General features: G+C 35.1%; 1 pseudogene; it reads left to right on the forward strand.

Moving 5' to 3' along the window:
- Nucleotides 1–15,263, forward strand: part of LOC126720873 (receptor-like protein kinase FERONIA) — a 68,581-nt pseudogene that overhangs the window by 16,765 nt on the left and 36,553 nt on the right.

Below are 15,263 nucleotides of genomic sequence, written 5' to 3' on the forward strand. Positions count from 1 at the left end.
GCGCTTCCATTTATACTGATTCTTCAGACGAAAAGTATTTTGTTAAATAGTTCTGCATCAATGTTGAAAAAAATAAAAAATTGAACTTAACCTTCATTCCTTTTACAAGTGGTTCTATTAGTTACTATGCTTTCATTAATGGTATTGAGGTTGGTCTCCATGCCTATGGACTTCATGTACTATACCTCAATTAGTTCTATTATAGAAGGTAAAGTTCTTGTTTATGTTGGCCAGGCTCCTCAGCTCTACGTAAACTATAGCACGGCACTCGAGATGGTTTATCGATTAAACATTGGCGGGAGCTCCCACCCCCAATGGAAGACACTGGAATGTTTAGAGAATGGTCCGAGGACATAGAGGATAATTTGTTGAGCAACGGTACAATCCCTCTAGTTTTAAACTTACTAGATGTTTAGAGAATGTTTAGATGGTTTATTGATTAAACTTACTTTATCTATTATACCATTCAGCTTTATAATAACATCTAGTTTTTATTTTTCCATACAACATATTAAAATAGTATAAATTACACAATTAAATAATATAAAACTATCTATCTCTCTTCTCCCTTCTCTCTTCTCTCTCTAATCTCTCTCCCTATCTCTGTCTCTCTCTCAACCACCCACCACTAAACTCAAACCCGGAACCACTAGGATGTGAAAGAAAAGAGAGAAGTCTAAGAAAGAGTGTTGCATCTAAGTGAAAGAGAGAGAAAGAGAGGTAGAGAGAGAGAGTTAACCTTGGTAAGAGAAAAGAGAAAATGTGAATCAAAATAATAGGATTTAAGTATACAACTCAGCTATAGTGAGTTGTGGTGGTGGTATTATAGTGAGTTGCAGTTTTTTGTTTTCTGTTTATAACTAAGTTTTGGTATGGGTATGTGATAATGGGAGCTACTGCTAGTTGTGGTTATGGTGGTGGTGATTGATATATATATATATATATATATATATATATATATATTTTTTGGGATATGTGGTTTGATAGGTGGGTGAAGAGAGAGACACTACTGTGAAGTGAGAGAGGTGGTGAGAAAAAGGGAGAGTGTGTGTGAAATTAATAAAAAAAAATGAATGATGTTTAATATGACGTGGAATATAAGAATCGAATGTTAAATAAATTGTAAAATAGATAAAATAGTCTTTTAATTGTAAAATAAATATTTTTTTTTTTACAACCTCAATTGTAAATGCTCCTAGAGTAAAAGGAAATATCAAAGTAATTGATCGGTGCATGACTTTTTGTTTAGATGGTACGAGATATAATTATCTGTAAATTTAAAATAAGTATTTTGTTTACAACCTCCATTGTAAATGCTCCAAGAGTAAAGGAAAATATCAAAGTAATTGATCGGTTCATGACTTTTTGTTTAGACCGTATGAGATATAATTATCTATTTACTTATCTATTTCAAAGATTTTTCTACTAGAAAAAAGATAAACCGTGACCGCAATAGTGGGCCATACTTCATAGATGAGACATTGAATGCGGAAAGACCATCATGAGACCAAATTAAATGATGAGAAACAATGGGAAAAAGAACCATTGACTAGGCATATGTTGTACTCTCCTCCAGTTCTAAGAAGTCTAGCTCTAAGCACTTTTCCAATGGGCCATAGCCTAATTGTATTCCATCTCGACATGTGGTGTGAGTGTGAGGTCATGGATTCATTGATCTATCAACTATTTGTTTCCCGTTTCTTGATTCTTCATGTGAAATGTTTCACATGACATCTTTTTTTTTTTTTTTTTTTCAACATGAATATTAGATAATCATGTTAGGGTTGTGGGGACATAGAGCCCAGTGATATATACCCACCTTTTGTACTGGGCCCGAGGCCCATGCTGAGGTCCATAATCGCGTATGAAGAAGACAGTGGTGATCATGGTAACCTAGGAAACCGTGCCAAGGACAACTCTATCCTCGACTAGCCAAAGCCAAGGTAGAAGAAAAGTGATTTACTGAAAAAGATACCTGAAAAGTGATTTCCAAAGCAATCCAAAGAAAAAGATAAGTACAGCAAGTAAGCACACTAGAGCATGGCGGTAGAGCAATTCCAGGAAAAACTGCTGCCTCCACATTCAATGCTCCACAACTAACACTCTGGCTGCATTAATGTGGAAATGATACCTGAGTAGTGGCTTTTCAAACTCACAACTACTACCTAAGAGCTTTGGGAGGAGGTTGATGTGACAAAGACCAACAACAGTAGATCTGACCAGCACGTGTATGGTTGAAATGAAGGAGGAAAGTAGTATATAAGGAAGAAGAAGCTCTGAGAAAAGGGATCGGAGATTTTACCAGAGAAAACACTGTAGCAATCTGAACTAACTTTGTAACCATTGTCATTGTCACTCAAGAAGTAATAAGTTGAAGCTCCTCGAACTAGTGCCGAGGATTGAATTGCTTGCTTAAGTCCATATTTGTTTTACTTATTCATTCTTTAAATCATCTTCCACTGTTGTTACACTCATTAAAGTCCAGTTCTTCTATCCACTCTCTACAAATTCATTGTATTGGGCTTCCTGGGCTTGAATTCACTTATCCCTTAGAAACAGTGATCAAACCTAGTCCCTACAAGGGTAAATAGTAAATACTACTGCACCCGATTTATTACACACAAGTTTACACATACTCGTAAACTTTTTTTTTTACACATACTCGTGAACTTGTGTATATTAGAGTGTGTATAATAAACATAATCCATTATATTATACAAATGTGAAAGAGTATGGAGATTGTGTAATATGAAATCATCTGAGCCTAGCTTAAAATATCAATAAATGATAGTGTTAAATCAATAATATAACAAGTAAATAGCTAGTTATTTTTTTTTAAGAGAAATTTCATAAACACAACAAAATTTCACAATATCTTTACAATAATCTTATTTTGAACTATTGTTGGTTTGGGTATAATTTTATTTCATTTTAACGTGTGGTAAATTGACATCTCAACTTGTTGAAAAAATATTCTGAGATTTTTTATTATAATTGTAGGACTCTTTACATTACGTGTTTAGAATGATAAATCAGTTAATAAAATTTAAGTTTAGATATACATTTAATGTTTGTTTGGATCCAGTATTTTGTTTATTTTTTAGCTTTTGTGCACAAACTTTTAAATCCTTAATTTTTCTTCACTCTTTTTCAAAATACAAGCGTATTTTAGCACATATTTAGTAAATAAATAAATAAATAAAAAGGCAAAAAGTAAAATAAATTGATCTCAAATGCACACATAATCCTTAACTTTTATCACATATTTTAAGATGGTATTCATCTATTGAAATGTTTCTTTTTGTTGTTGATTCTTGCTACAATATGAGTAATACTATAGATATAACAAAATTTTACAATAATTTCATAATATTTTTCAAATTAGGATGCCAATTCATACATGAGTCCATCAAAATTTCGCAAATCGGATTTTCATGTATTTTTTTATTTGCAAAAATTTATAAATTTTTTAAAAAGTTTAAACATGTTCTATTTATCTTCTTTTTAATTAAATAAGAGAACAATGACTTGAAATAATACATAAATAATATAAAATAAGAAATAAAGTCAACAGAATAATTACCAGAATTTTAACTTTTTACCAAAAAAGAAATAATCATGGTAAGATTATATGTGGATTGCATAGGACAGTTTTTGTTTAAGCCATGTAATTTAAAAATACTTTCAAAAAGACAATAATATCTTATTATAAAAAAATAATTAAACACTAAAATTATACAAATTCCATATAAAAATAACTATGACATATTTAATATTTATTTACATTATAAATAGTTTAGCATTTTTATGTAATATGAATCACTAAAGAATATTAGATATGAAAATCGAAAACAAATAAAATAAATGAGTAATTGAAACTTCTTGCTATAGTTCATGTAACATACATATTCATATTTTTGTTAGAGAATTTAGAAAATAAGTTCCTTTAGCATGCATTTTCACTTCTTTTTTTTTAAGGTCAAGTAGAAACAATATCACAAATGTGGGTGTTTTCAATGGCTGATAAGCAAGAGTGCAAGACCAAAAAAGTAGAAGACACTCAACTGCCATAGAACATCCCAAAATGCCAAATTCCTAAATCTTCAAAATCCTAGATAGTGTAATTCTAGAGATTAGTCAAGTTATGGGGTTCTTAACCTAAAAAATGAATGAACTCATTTACTAAACTAGATCCTAGAATTCATTGAAACTCAACATCTTTATTTTTTCTTGAAATTTAAAATAAGTATTTAGTGATGGAAAGTTATTTACAACAGCCATTTAAGTATCTTTTGAATGTAAATATATTTCTTCTATATAAATATGATAAAATTTAAATCAATGACATCTATTTCATAATGATTGTTTTTTTTTTTTTTTTTTTTTTTTTTTTTTTTTTTTTTTTTTATATCATTTAAGCCAAAATATCAATTGATATTTGGTAATTAAACACTAATTGATTTTGGTGTAAATGAGTTTTGAACTCAAATATCTTATTCAATGACAAAAAAATCTTACCGGTTAAATTTATTAGAATCCAAAAATATCATTGGAATACTGTTTGAATGGCAAGTGGCACATGCATAAACATGAGTCCAAATCTTCTATCCCACTCTTCCTGCTCCACTATATACTCCACAAATAAAAATATGCCACATGTCCATCTAATTTATTAAATGCTAAATTTATGCCTTCTATTATTTGAATTTCCTAAAATAAATAAATAAATAACCCATCATATTTAGGAAATTGAAATAATAGAAGGCCTAAATTTAGCATTTAATAAATTAGATGAACATGTGGCATGTTTTTATTTATGAAGTATATAGTGGAGCAAGAAAAGTGGGATAAAAGATTTGGACTCCATAAACATAATTGCAATATAGTATCCAAAAGTCTTGCGTGCAGCACAAATTCTCTATTTCCTTCCAAACATTACTGGACAACTTGCTTAGGACTCATTATTTTTTTGGGGGGGGGGGGGGTGGATAAATGATTTCAATAGAAGAAAAAAAAATACATATCAAATACAAGGACAAGGAAAAAAGCCAAAATGGACTAACACATCTTAATCTTTAACAAAAACCTAATTATATATATTATGAAATGGGAATAGACCCCAAGCATTACAAGATGCTGCCCAATAAGCTAGATTATGAGCAAGAGAATTAGATTGTCTTGGGGAGAAGGAAAAATACCAAGCAACAAAAGAGTTAAGCATAATTCTAATATCATGAATAATATTAACAATCTCTCAATCTTGATGGATTTCTTGATTGATTGCCTTCAATGTGAGCTGGGAATCCTCTTCAAACAAAACATAGTTGAAGTTAAGTCTAGATGCTTCAGATACAAGTAGAATGGCTGCTATACATTCTGGGCATAGAATACTTACTGGTGTTTCAAAACATGTCCAACCATATAATTTGTTTGAGCTGGGTCCACATATTAACATCAGTGATACATTTTTTCCGAATAAGACTATAGTCTATATCTGTTTTATTTGTTTATTAAGATTTTACCAACATGTACTTTTTCATGTCTTTATTTATCACGTGAAATGTTATTTCGAACTTTCTTGTGAAGTCTTTTCAGGTCTTCCACACCTTATTGGACATAGTTTGAGTTCAGCGTATAAGAGCAGTGCTAGACTGTAAAGATATCAGAAGGATTTAGTTTAAGTTCAGCGTATAAGAGCAAGGGTGTTCGCTGAATCGTAAAAACTGCACCAAAATCACCTACAAAATTAGTGACAGCTTCAGGAATATTTTTTAGGGGAGTCATTTAAATTCGTATTAAAGAGGTTGATAAGGACCTTGTTCTAAAAATATATATATATATATATATATATATATATATATATATATATATATTTATATATTTTCATCTTGATCATTATGATAATAATGATGAGATCTTTCGTATCCTATGATCCAAAGGAATATATTTTTTTTAAGTCAACACAAGTTCTTTTAGATAATAAATCTTAGGAATGAGATAAATCTTGCAAATATGTGACTTCCTTAACAAAAATTAATTCATGGTATTAGCAAGAGAATTAAAGATAAACTATAAGTTCATTGTGCATATGCTTTCTTAGTATAATGAAGATATTAATTATTATTACTAATATTAAATCTTATAAATTATCCATTCGCTATTACTATAATAAAGTTATTAATTATTGTTGTTAAGTGAATTTTAATTATTGTTACTTAGAATACTATAATTCATTATTTATTAGTTTTTGTTTTTACTCTTTTCAATTATTTTATTTAACAATTCAACTCAATTGTGATAACTTACAGGTCTTTGTAATTCATTAAGAAGAATTTTGCTATGTTTTTTACATTACTCTATCAAGAATTCAACGCAACAATACAATTAGTAAAAAAAAATGTCTTCATTTTCCACTATCTCATGCCCCACTTCTATTGCCTCACACTTAATTTTCTTTTAATTTTTACACTTTACAAATCATTTAATTGTCTTTTTTTTTTTTTTTTTTTTGAGATTTAAGATCAAAAAATTACTGATTTTTGTTGTTGGACTTGCTATTTTTTTTCCTCAGATTTTAGATCAAATTGGTTTGATATTGGGTTTTTTGTTTTTGTTTGAGAAGACCAAGATAAATTTTAGCACTAAATTGATTTGTTCTTTGAACTTATTTTAGGGGTTTAAAAATTTTATTTTAAGGTGTTCAAAACAAAAATATTTTAAAAGAAATAAAAAATCACAAGTTAAGGGGTTCATTTGAACCCCCTGAACACCATGTGGCGCCACTATTGCACAAAATGGAATAACTGCACTGTACCACACCCTCTTTATATATTAATATATTTATTTATTTTTAATATCAAATATATTATTAATAGTTTAATAACCCTAGTTTTCAACCAAAAAAAAAAATTGATAACCTTAGCTAGTGTTAACTAGGAAAGCCAGTCCAAAATAAAGAAAAACTAGCTCAATAGTTTAAAACTTGGCCCAAAATAAAGGGAAAATTAGTTTGGGGCTGGGTAGGAAAAGCCGAATATTTGAAAAATATATCAATTTCAAACCGTTTAAACCACATCTTATGGGCCGCACCACACATGTAACTGCAAATTAAAATGAGGCATGGTACGGTTATGGTTTTGGCTAAACTATCAACTACACTGCACCGCACCACATATGTGACCACAAAAATAAGGTAAAGTACAATTATGGTCTTGGCTAAACCGCACCACAAAGTGCGGTGCTAAAAATGGCCCAAAGTACGGTGCTAAAAATATAACTTATTTTTGGACCAAATAAACTATTATTGGAAAATAAATATCAAGGAAACTCTAGGGCATGCATACACATACACGCATGCTCAAGCTCTACATACACATGTTTCATGCATGCGTACGCATACATGTGCATGCGTGCACATACTATGGTTCCGGAAACTATGTAAGACAAGTTTGTTTCATTTAAACTAGGTTTGGAACGAATTTCATATCGTTTAGAAGCCACTTCAAACCCCTATTTTTCAACTATATAAAGTCATAAATGGTACATTTTCGAGGACAAATTCTAGTGGTAAAACACATGAGATTCACTAAGAAATAGTAAATCAAAAATAGAGTTCTTCACAAAACATCCTCAAGTCAAGTTTTATTTGATTGAGACCTTTTCTGGTCATGATCTTAGAGTTCTGAAGTTTAGTAACTTATTTTGAATTGGTTGTGACTAGATTGATTGAGGCGAACGGTCAAAATCAAGTTTTACATAGTTCTAGTATTAATGTACAGTTTCTAACTTTTGCTCTTCACTTTTTCTTTTGATTAATTGTTCTTATATATGTTTTATTTGTTTTAATACGCTTGTTTAGTTTAGGTTTGTGTTCTAAACATGCTAGGTCATTAGATTTTCTATTTTCTGAGTTTCTCTGTTCCAAGTTTTTGGGTTTGGGTTTTGGATGTGTATATGTGCACATGATTCTTGCATGCATACGCATACTCGAATTATGCATACGCATATAGTTGGGGTGCGCATGCATTCCCTATGTATGTGCACGTATACTCAAGCCTGGAAACCCTAATTCGTTTTCCGTATGTTGTTTCCTTTGTTTTATCCACATGTTTTAACCACTATTTAACCTATTTTGTCTTCCCTTGAGTCTTTGTCTCTTCATTTTATCTTTGTTTTGCTTTGTTTTATCTCTTTGTTTGTATGTTAAGGATTGTTTGAATATCATGAACTTGCATTAATGCATAGGTGCTATGATGCAGTAAGGTAAGTCATGCATTCACATGAATATGCATTGGTTTGAATATAAGTTTGCTTTGATTAAGTAACATGAATATTCTTGGATTGAATGCTATGCCTTTGATGTTTGGATGTCATAATATTCTTGTTTGATTTTACCATGTGATATTTCTGCCCTTGGAGATTTGTGTTTGTATGCCTTGATAGATGAATGATAGGTTTAGGGATGCTTATGCCATGTTGTGTGTCGTAGATGCATGCTAGTGTATGTGTGGGTTAAAATAACATATTAAAATTTTCTTTAATGAGATTAATATTTGGAACATAATAAGTGGAGGTCAACCCACGAGTCGGGTGGGATTGAGTGCCCAACACCTTCCTATCCCCATACCTAAACTTCGGACACATGCTTTGGTAAAAGATCAGTCCTTCCACGAAGGGTGCTATATTTATGGTTTTTATACCTAAATTAGGTGACGACTCCATTTACACCTTCAGCCTAGGTCCACCATAGGCTAAGGCATACTTCCCAATCATGAGGATGACACCACATTGCGGGTGCTTGTGCCCACAAAGGTCATTCTATGTTTGCTAAGACTCCTAAAATTCCATTCTACTCACATTTAATGAGACATGACATCGTTGGCCAGGTCGTGGCCACGTGTTAAAACATTCAAAGGTTGGACGTGGCTATGCCTCTCAACATGCCCTTTGGTTTTCCAGCGTTCCAATTTTTGGGACATCTTTTAAGTTCCTTTTTTGCCTCTTTCTTCTTTCCTTCCTCCGAGCCCAAGCTTCTTAGCATCCCTTCTCAAGTACGACTCTCCTCCTTCCCACACTTTTTTCTTTGCTTATGCATTGATGGTAGATTATTCTAAGACTAGGCAGTTTTTCCCTTTTATTTCCTTCTTTTTTTCTTGTCTTGAAGCTTTTCTTAAGTCTTCAAGTGGTCATCGCCTGAGGGTTAGGCTTTTTGCATCTCAAGAGAGTGCTCTTAGGGTTGAGCCTTAATGGGTTTGGGTCATAAACGGGTCGACCCAAAAGTGACACGATAAGAAACGTGTCATAAGTGGGTCAACCCGTGTAACCCACAATAAATACGTTTGATACGCCAATTTATTTGTGTCAACCCGAAATGACTCATTTAACACAACCCGTTTAACTCGACTCGTATAACAAATAAATATTTATTTTATTTTAGATTTGTCAAATACCTTTTATATCCAACATATATTTTAAATTTAAAAAGAAAAGTGAGTAATTACAAAAATTTACAAGGGATATAATTGAAAATTGAAACTTTACAGGCCCTAGAACTACTAATACCTTCTTCTTCTTGTTTTCCTTTTTTGGCATAGAACTTGTACAAATGAAATTGGATGAGCTTGTGAAAGATGTTATGAATCTGGATATCAACAAAGAATCTATGGATGATAATCGTGGTCATAGTTAGGATTAGTATTTGCTCAAATTCTTTCAATATTGATACTTAGCATTTGGCGAGTTCCAAATACCTTTTATATCCAACATATATTTTAAATTTAAAAAGAAAAGTGAGTAATTACAAAATTTTACAAGGGATATAATTGGAAATTGAAACTTTATAGACCCTAAAACTACTAATACCTTCTTCATCTTTTTCTTTTTTTTGGCATAGAACTTGTACAAATGAAATTGGATGAGCTTGTGAAAGATGTTATGAATTTGGACATCAACAAAGAATTTATGGATGATAATCGTGGTTGTAGGGGCCGGTTTATCAAGAAGTACTGTTAAAGCTATATTAACCGGGCCTATAGCCCAATCCGAGGACATTAGACTATTCGAGGAGGCCCAAATTAGGCTATGAGTTTAATAAAGTTAAGAGAAGAGCAGAGGCAATGTGAGATGGGCCCAATAAGTGTCCGAGGACAAAAGTATTCTCGGTAACCTTTGTTCGAGGTGAATCTAAGCGCCTTATCATCACATACTTACTTCGGGCTACGTCACATTTGAGGATAGGACATTGGACCAGGGATAAGGATTGGAGGGCAGACAAATATCTTCAAAGGCTACAACCTCCACATTAATTGCCCCTTAACCAACTCTCTGGCCGCATTAATGTAGAGGTGATGCCTGAACAGTGATGAAGCAGCCTTACAGCTGTTGGTTAAAGATTCTAGGAAATGTTGGATGGGATAGAAAGAGATCCTCCGAATCCAACTTACATATGTATGGTGCAGATGACACCAGGATGGCAGTATATAACATGGAATGATGCATAGAGAGAAGGGGATTATATTTTCGGGGATAAGAGACTTCTTAAAGAAAGCCATAAAAAAGATAACCTAGCTGGTTCCGAAGAAAATTCGAGAATCTTGTCCATGTTATATTATCTTCCACAATTGAGTATAATCGTTTTTCTTCTCGGATAAATCTAGTTCTTTAACCCACGCTCTATAAATTTATTGTTTGGGTCGTTAACGAGTAAGCCCAAGCCGGTTTTGGGATCAATACAATTTCAGCCCTTACAATTGGCACCGTCTGTGGGAAGAGCTTGATCTAGGTCAAAGGAAATTTGGTTGCAACGTTCACAATGGAAGAAGCAGGTCTGGACTAGACAACAGCGGGACCGCACCAGATAGATGCTGGCCCATGCCAAGCGGAGTCAAGGGACTCCTAGCATGGCGACCCACGCCAAAGTCTCGAGTGGAGAGAGGGCCGTGAAGGGAGTGTACGTACAACTCATACTAGCAAAAGTCACTCTCATGAGAAGAGTCACGTTTCCCATGCGAAGAAGGATAGGGACATGTAGCGTGAGATTGATGAGTTGAAAAGAGAGTTGCGCCACTCCCGGCGAAGGTGTTCCTCGCCCAACTCTGAGCCATCATCCAAAGAGACTGACGAAGATAGTTATAGACAGAGATCTAGGACTCCACCTAGTGAAACTTTTTCCTATGAAGAGGAACACAGCCATCGACATAGGTACAAAAGTCCTCCTCGCTGAGGCCTGGGGAATAACTCCATGAACAAAACATTAAGCCAGGTTTCCAAATCACCCTTCACAAGGAATATATAGGACGCGATTCTTCCTCGGCGATTCCATCAGCCTACGTTCACCCTATACGATGGTCGGACGGACCCAGTAGAACATGTTAGCCATTTTAGCCAAAGGATGGCTATCTATTCTAAGGATGAGGCTTTGATGTGCAAGGTCTTTCCATCAAATCTGGGTCCAGTGGCGATGGGATGGTTTAACGGTTTAAGGGCCAACTCTATTGTGTCCTTCAAGAATCTTACCCGAGCCTTTGGTGCTCGCTTTATTACTTGCAATAGGGTTCCTCGACCTCTGAGATCTTTACTATCTGTGTCCATGCGAGAGGGCGAGACTCTCAAAACTTATTCAGATAGATACTGGAAAATGTTTAATGAGATAGAGGGAGAGCATGATGATGTGGCTATAAGTACTTTCAAGACTGGTCTTCCAACCGAGTATGATTTAAGAAAATCTCTAACTGGTAAACCTGTTACTAATGTACACCAATTGATGAATCATATTAACAAGTACAGAAGAGTAAAAGAAGATCAATTGCAGGGAAAGGGAAAAGCTAAGGTGATCCCTCAGGAAATGAGGGATTTCAGGTCGGACCGTTATAATAATAACCAACCTTGGAAAGACTTTGTTGGGCAATTAGGCCCTGCTAACACTTAGGCGGTTAATGCTGTGTTTCGAGAGCCAGTGCAACAAGTATTGGAGAAAATCAAGAATAAGCCATCGAAAGTTCAAATAGTGTAAAAACACCCTTGAACGTTTAGACTCCCAATTTACAAATTACCAATTCAAGCTTTATATCAAACAATTAATGTGCGGAATATGAACAAAAGGTTAATACAGAATTGGTAAACAATTTATGCCAATTAAAATCACATCCACAATAGAAAATAAAAGGCAAAGATAAAGGGAAGAGAGATGCAAACACAAGGACAACACATGATGTGTTATCGAAGAGGAAACCGAAGCCCTATGCGAAAAACCTCTCCGTCGCCCTCCAAGCGGTAAACAATCCATTAGAAAATGTAGTTGGGATACATGAACAGCAATAGACCCTCTAAGCCTAATCTACCTAGTGTACCTAAGCCCTCTAAACTTCTTACTCCAACGAGATTGCGCCGAACCTATTTCTTTTCTAGCTTCCCGAATTTCGCTACTTGACCATAGCATCAACCAATGTAAATTAGTTCCTTCCTAACTACTTCCCAGAACACCAAATAGCCCTATCACATTAATGGATATGGTGAGAAAAAGGTTTTGGTAAAACGCCTCTCAAAGATTTAACAATGGAGAGGAAGAGAGTTGAGGAATTTGAAGAGTCTCTTATGTAAAGATTGTGGGTATAAGGGGTATTTATACTAGGGTGAGACTGGAATGTGAAACGTTAGGTTTTTCAAAACAGGGCTGGCTCGCGGCTTAGTCTCGTGACTTGACTGAGTCGCGAGATCCAGCCGAGAGATAACAGAATGACCAATTGTCCTATTTTGTCCTGTAGTGCTCCAGCTAGCATGATGCTTCAACTTCTAGCATGCTTGGCACGTGTACTGCTTCTGGCGGCTTACAGCCGCGACTCACCCACGAGATCCATCCGCAAGACTCTGTTTTCTTGCACACTCTTGAGCATTCAACACTCTATCTCACTCACTACCCTTACAACAAACCCACCTAAATATAGGGTTACTAATTGCTGAAATACAAGCAAATTTGGCACGGAATAAAGCTAACAAAATGGTTGATTAAATTCAACCTTACAGCCATTTTTTAAATGGCCAAACAAGATGGCAGGAGAGCCTAAGAGACGACATCAGAACCTTTATTGCCAATACCATCAGGACCATGGGCATACCACTGAGGATTACAGGAACTTGTGGGACCATTTGGAGTAGTTAATCCAAGAAAGGAAATTAAAGCAACTCCTGCATCATTCCAGTGGTCAGGTGGGCCAGGCAGGCTCGGAGATGCGTGGAGATGCTTCTTCGAGGATCCCCCATAGAACAATAAACGTTATTTTCGCTGCCCCAGTGAGGACTAGATCTCGTCTGTCTAGGGTACTGTCGGTGTTCCGATCCCCAGCCGAAGAGCACAGTAAAGCGTCCAAAAGAACCAAGGTGGACATCCCACTAATTTTAGGCTTTTCGGATGAGGACAAGGTGGGAACCATTCAGCCCCATGATGATGCTCTGGTGGTCATACTGAAAATTGGTGGGTACGATGTAAAAAGGGTCATGATTGATCAAGGCAACACTGCTGATATAATGTACCCAGATCTATACAAGGGGCTAGGTTTGAAGCCTAAGAACTTAGTACCCTACAGTTCTCCTCTGGTGAGTTTTGAGAGAAAGATAGTCGTTCCAAAAGGCCAGATTAGATTACCTGTGCAAACTAGTATGGATGTGGTGGAGGTGGACTTCATCGTTGTAGATGTTTTCTCTCCGTATACAGCTATTATGGGCAGACCTTGGCTTCATACAATGGGAGCAGTCTCATCTACTCTACATTAGAAGGTGAAATACCCATCTGGAGGCCAAGTATTAGAAATAATAGGAAGTCAGGTTGTAGCCTGGCAATGCCTGGTCGCGGCTATACAACATAGGCCAGAGGCAGAGACCTCGGCTACTGCCAATAATGGGTTATAGCAATTAACAGCCCCAGCATTACCCTTAAATGGAACAGCCAACGAGATAAAGTGTGAAGATTTGGAGAGGGTAATTATTGATGACGATCCGGAGAGGTTTTTCCAGCTCGGGGCTAACCTGCCTTTGTAGGAGAAAGGGCGATTGCTACAATTTCTCAAAGAAAATGTCGATGTGTTCACATGGAGCCCATATGAAGCGCCAGGTATAGATTCAAATTTCATCTGCCATCGACTCAATGTGAATCCTACCATTATTCCGAAAAGACAGCCACCTCAGCGCCCGTCAAAAGAGCACTCCGAAGCTGTCAAAAATGAGGTGGCCAAGCTCAAGCATGCTGGAGCAATCAAAGAGGTCTTTTACCCTCAATGGCTAGCCAATACAGTGGTGGTAAAGAAGAAGATTGGGAAGTGGCGAGTGTGCATGGACTTCATGGACCTCAATAAGGCTTGTCCTAAGGACCTTTTTCCTATGCCAAAGATGGATCAATTAGTGGATGCAACGGTTGGCCATCCTCAGATGAGTTTTTTGGATACCTTTTAAGGATATCACCAAATACCGTTAGCATTGGACGATCAAGAGAAGACAGTTTTCGTCACTCCCATTGGAAACTATCATTATAAAATGATGTCCTTTGGTCTGAAAAATGCAGGATCTACCTATCAAATGATGATGACTAAGATGTTCGAACCACAGCTGGACAGAAACATTGAAGTCTATATCGATGATATGGTTGTGAAGAGTAAGGTGGTGTCCGAGCATGATGACTTGCATAATTGAGTGTAATTTATCACTTCTCAACTTTAAACTTTAGTCTAATTTTATTTATTTTGTTGATTTTAGACTTGATTTTTGTTATTTAAATTTCATTCCAGATTTGAAGAAAATAAAGATTTATTCAAATAAAATAAATGTGAAGCATCTAAAGAGAATATTTTTGGCCTTGGAAGTTGGCAAGAAAGAAGAAAAGGAGGCGCTGAAAACAGAACCAACAAAAAGAAAAAGAGGCTGAAACAATGGTGTGGGCTAAACTGAAAAACGTTTTGGGCTGAAAAAATGTTTTTGGGCTGAAGAGAGAATTGTTTTGGGCTGAAAAAATAGGGCAACACGTCTAAAGAAAGGAAAGAAAGGTGGCGTTGAACAGAAAAACAAGAAAAGGAGGCGCTGAAAACAGAAGCAGAGAAAAAAAAAAAAAAAAGACGCTGAAACAAGAAGAAAAGAAGGAGAAAAGAAGAAGGGGTGTTGATCTGAACAGAGGCTGAACGAGATCTATTGAGCATTCTTTTTCTTTCCAATCTTCTCAGAAAAAATTATGTTGAACTCATTTGTGTTGGATTTAATTTTTAGCATGAACTAAACTTTCT

Source organism: Quercus robur, chromosome 4 (assembly GCF_932294415.1).
Source record: "Quercus robur chromosome 4, dhQueRobu3.1, whole genome shotgun sequence".
Taxonomy (NCBI): Eukaryota; Viridiplantae; Streptophyta; class Magnoliopsida; order Fagales; family Fagaceae; genus Quercus; species Quercus robur.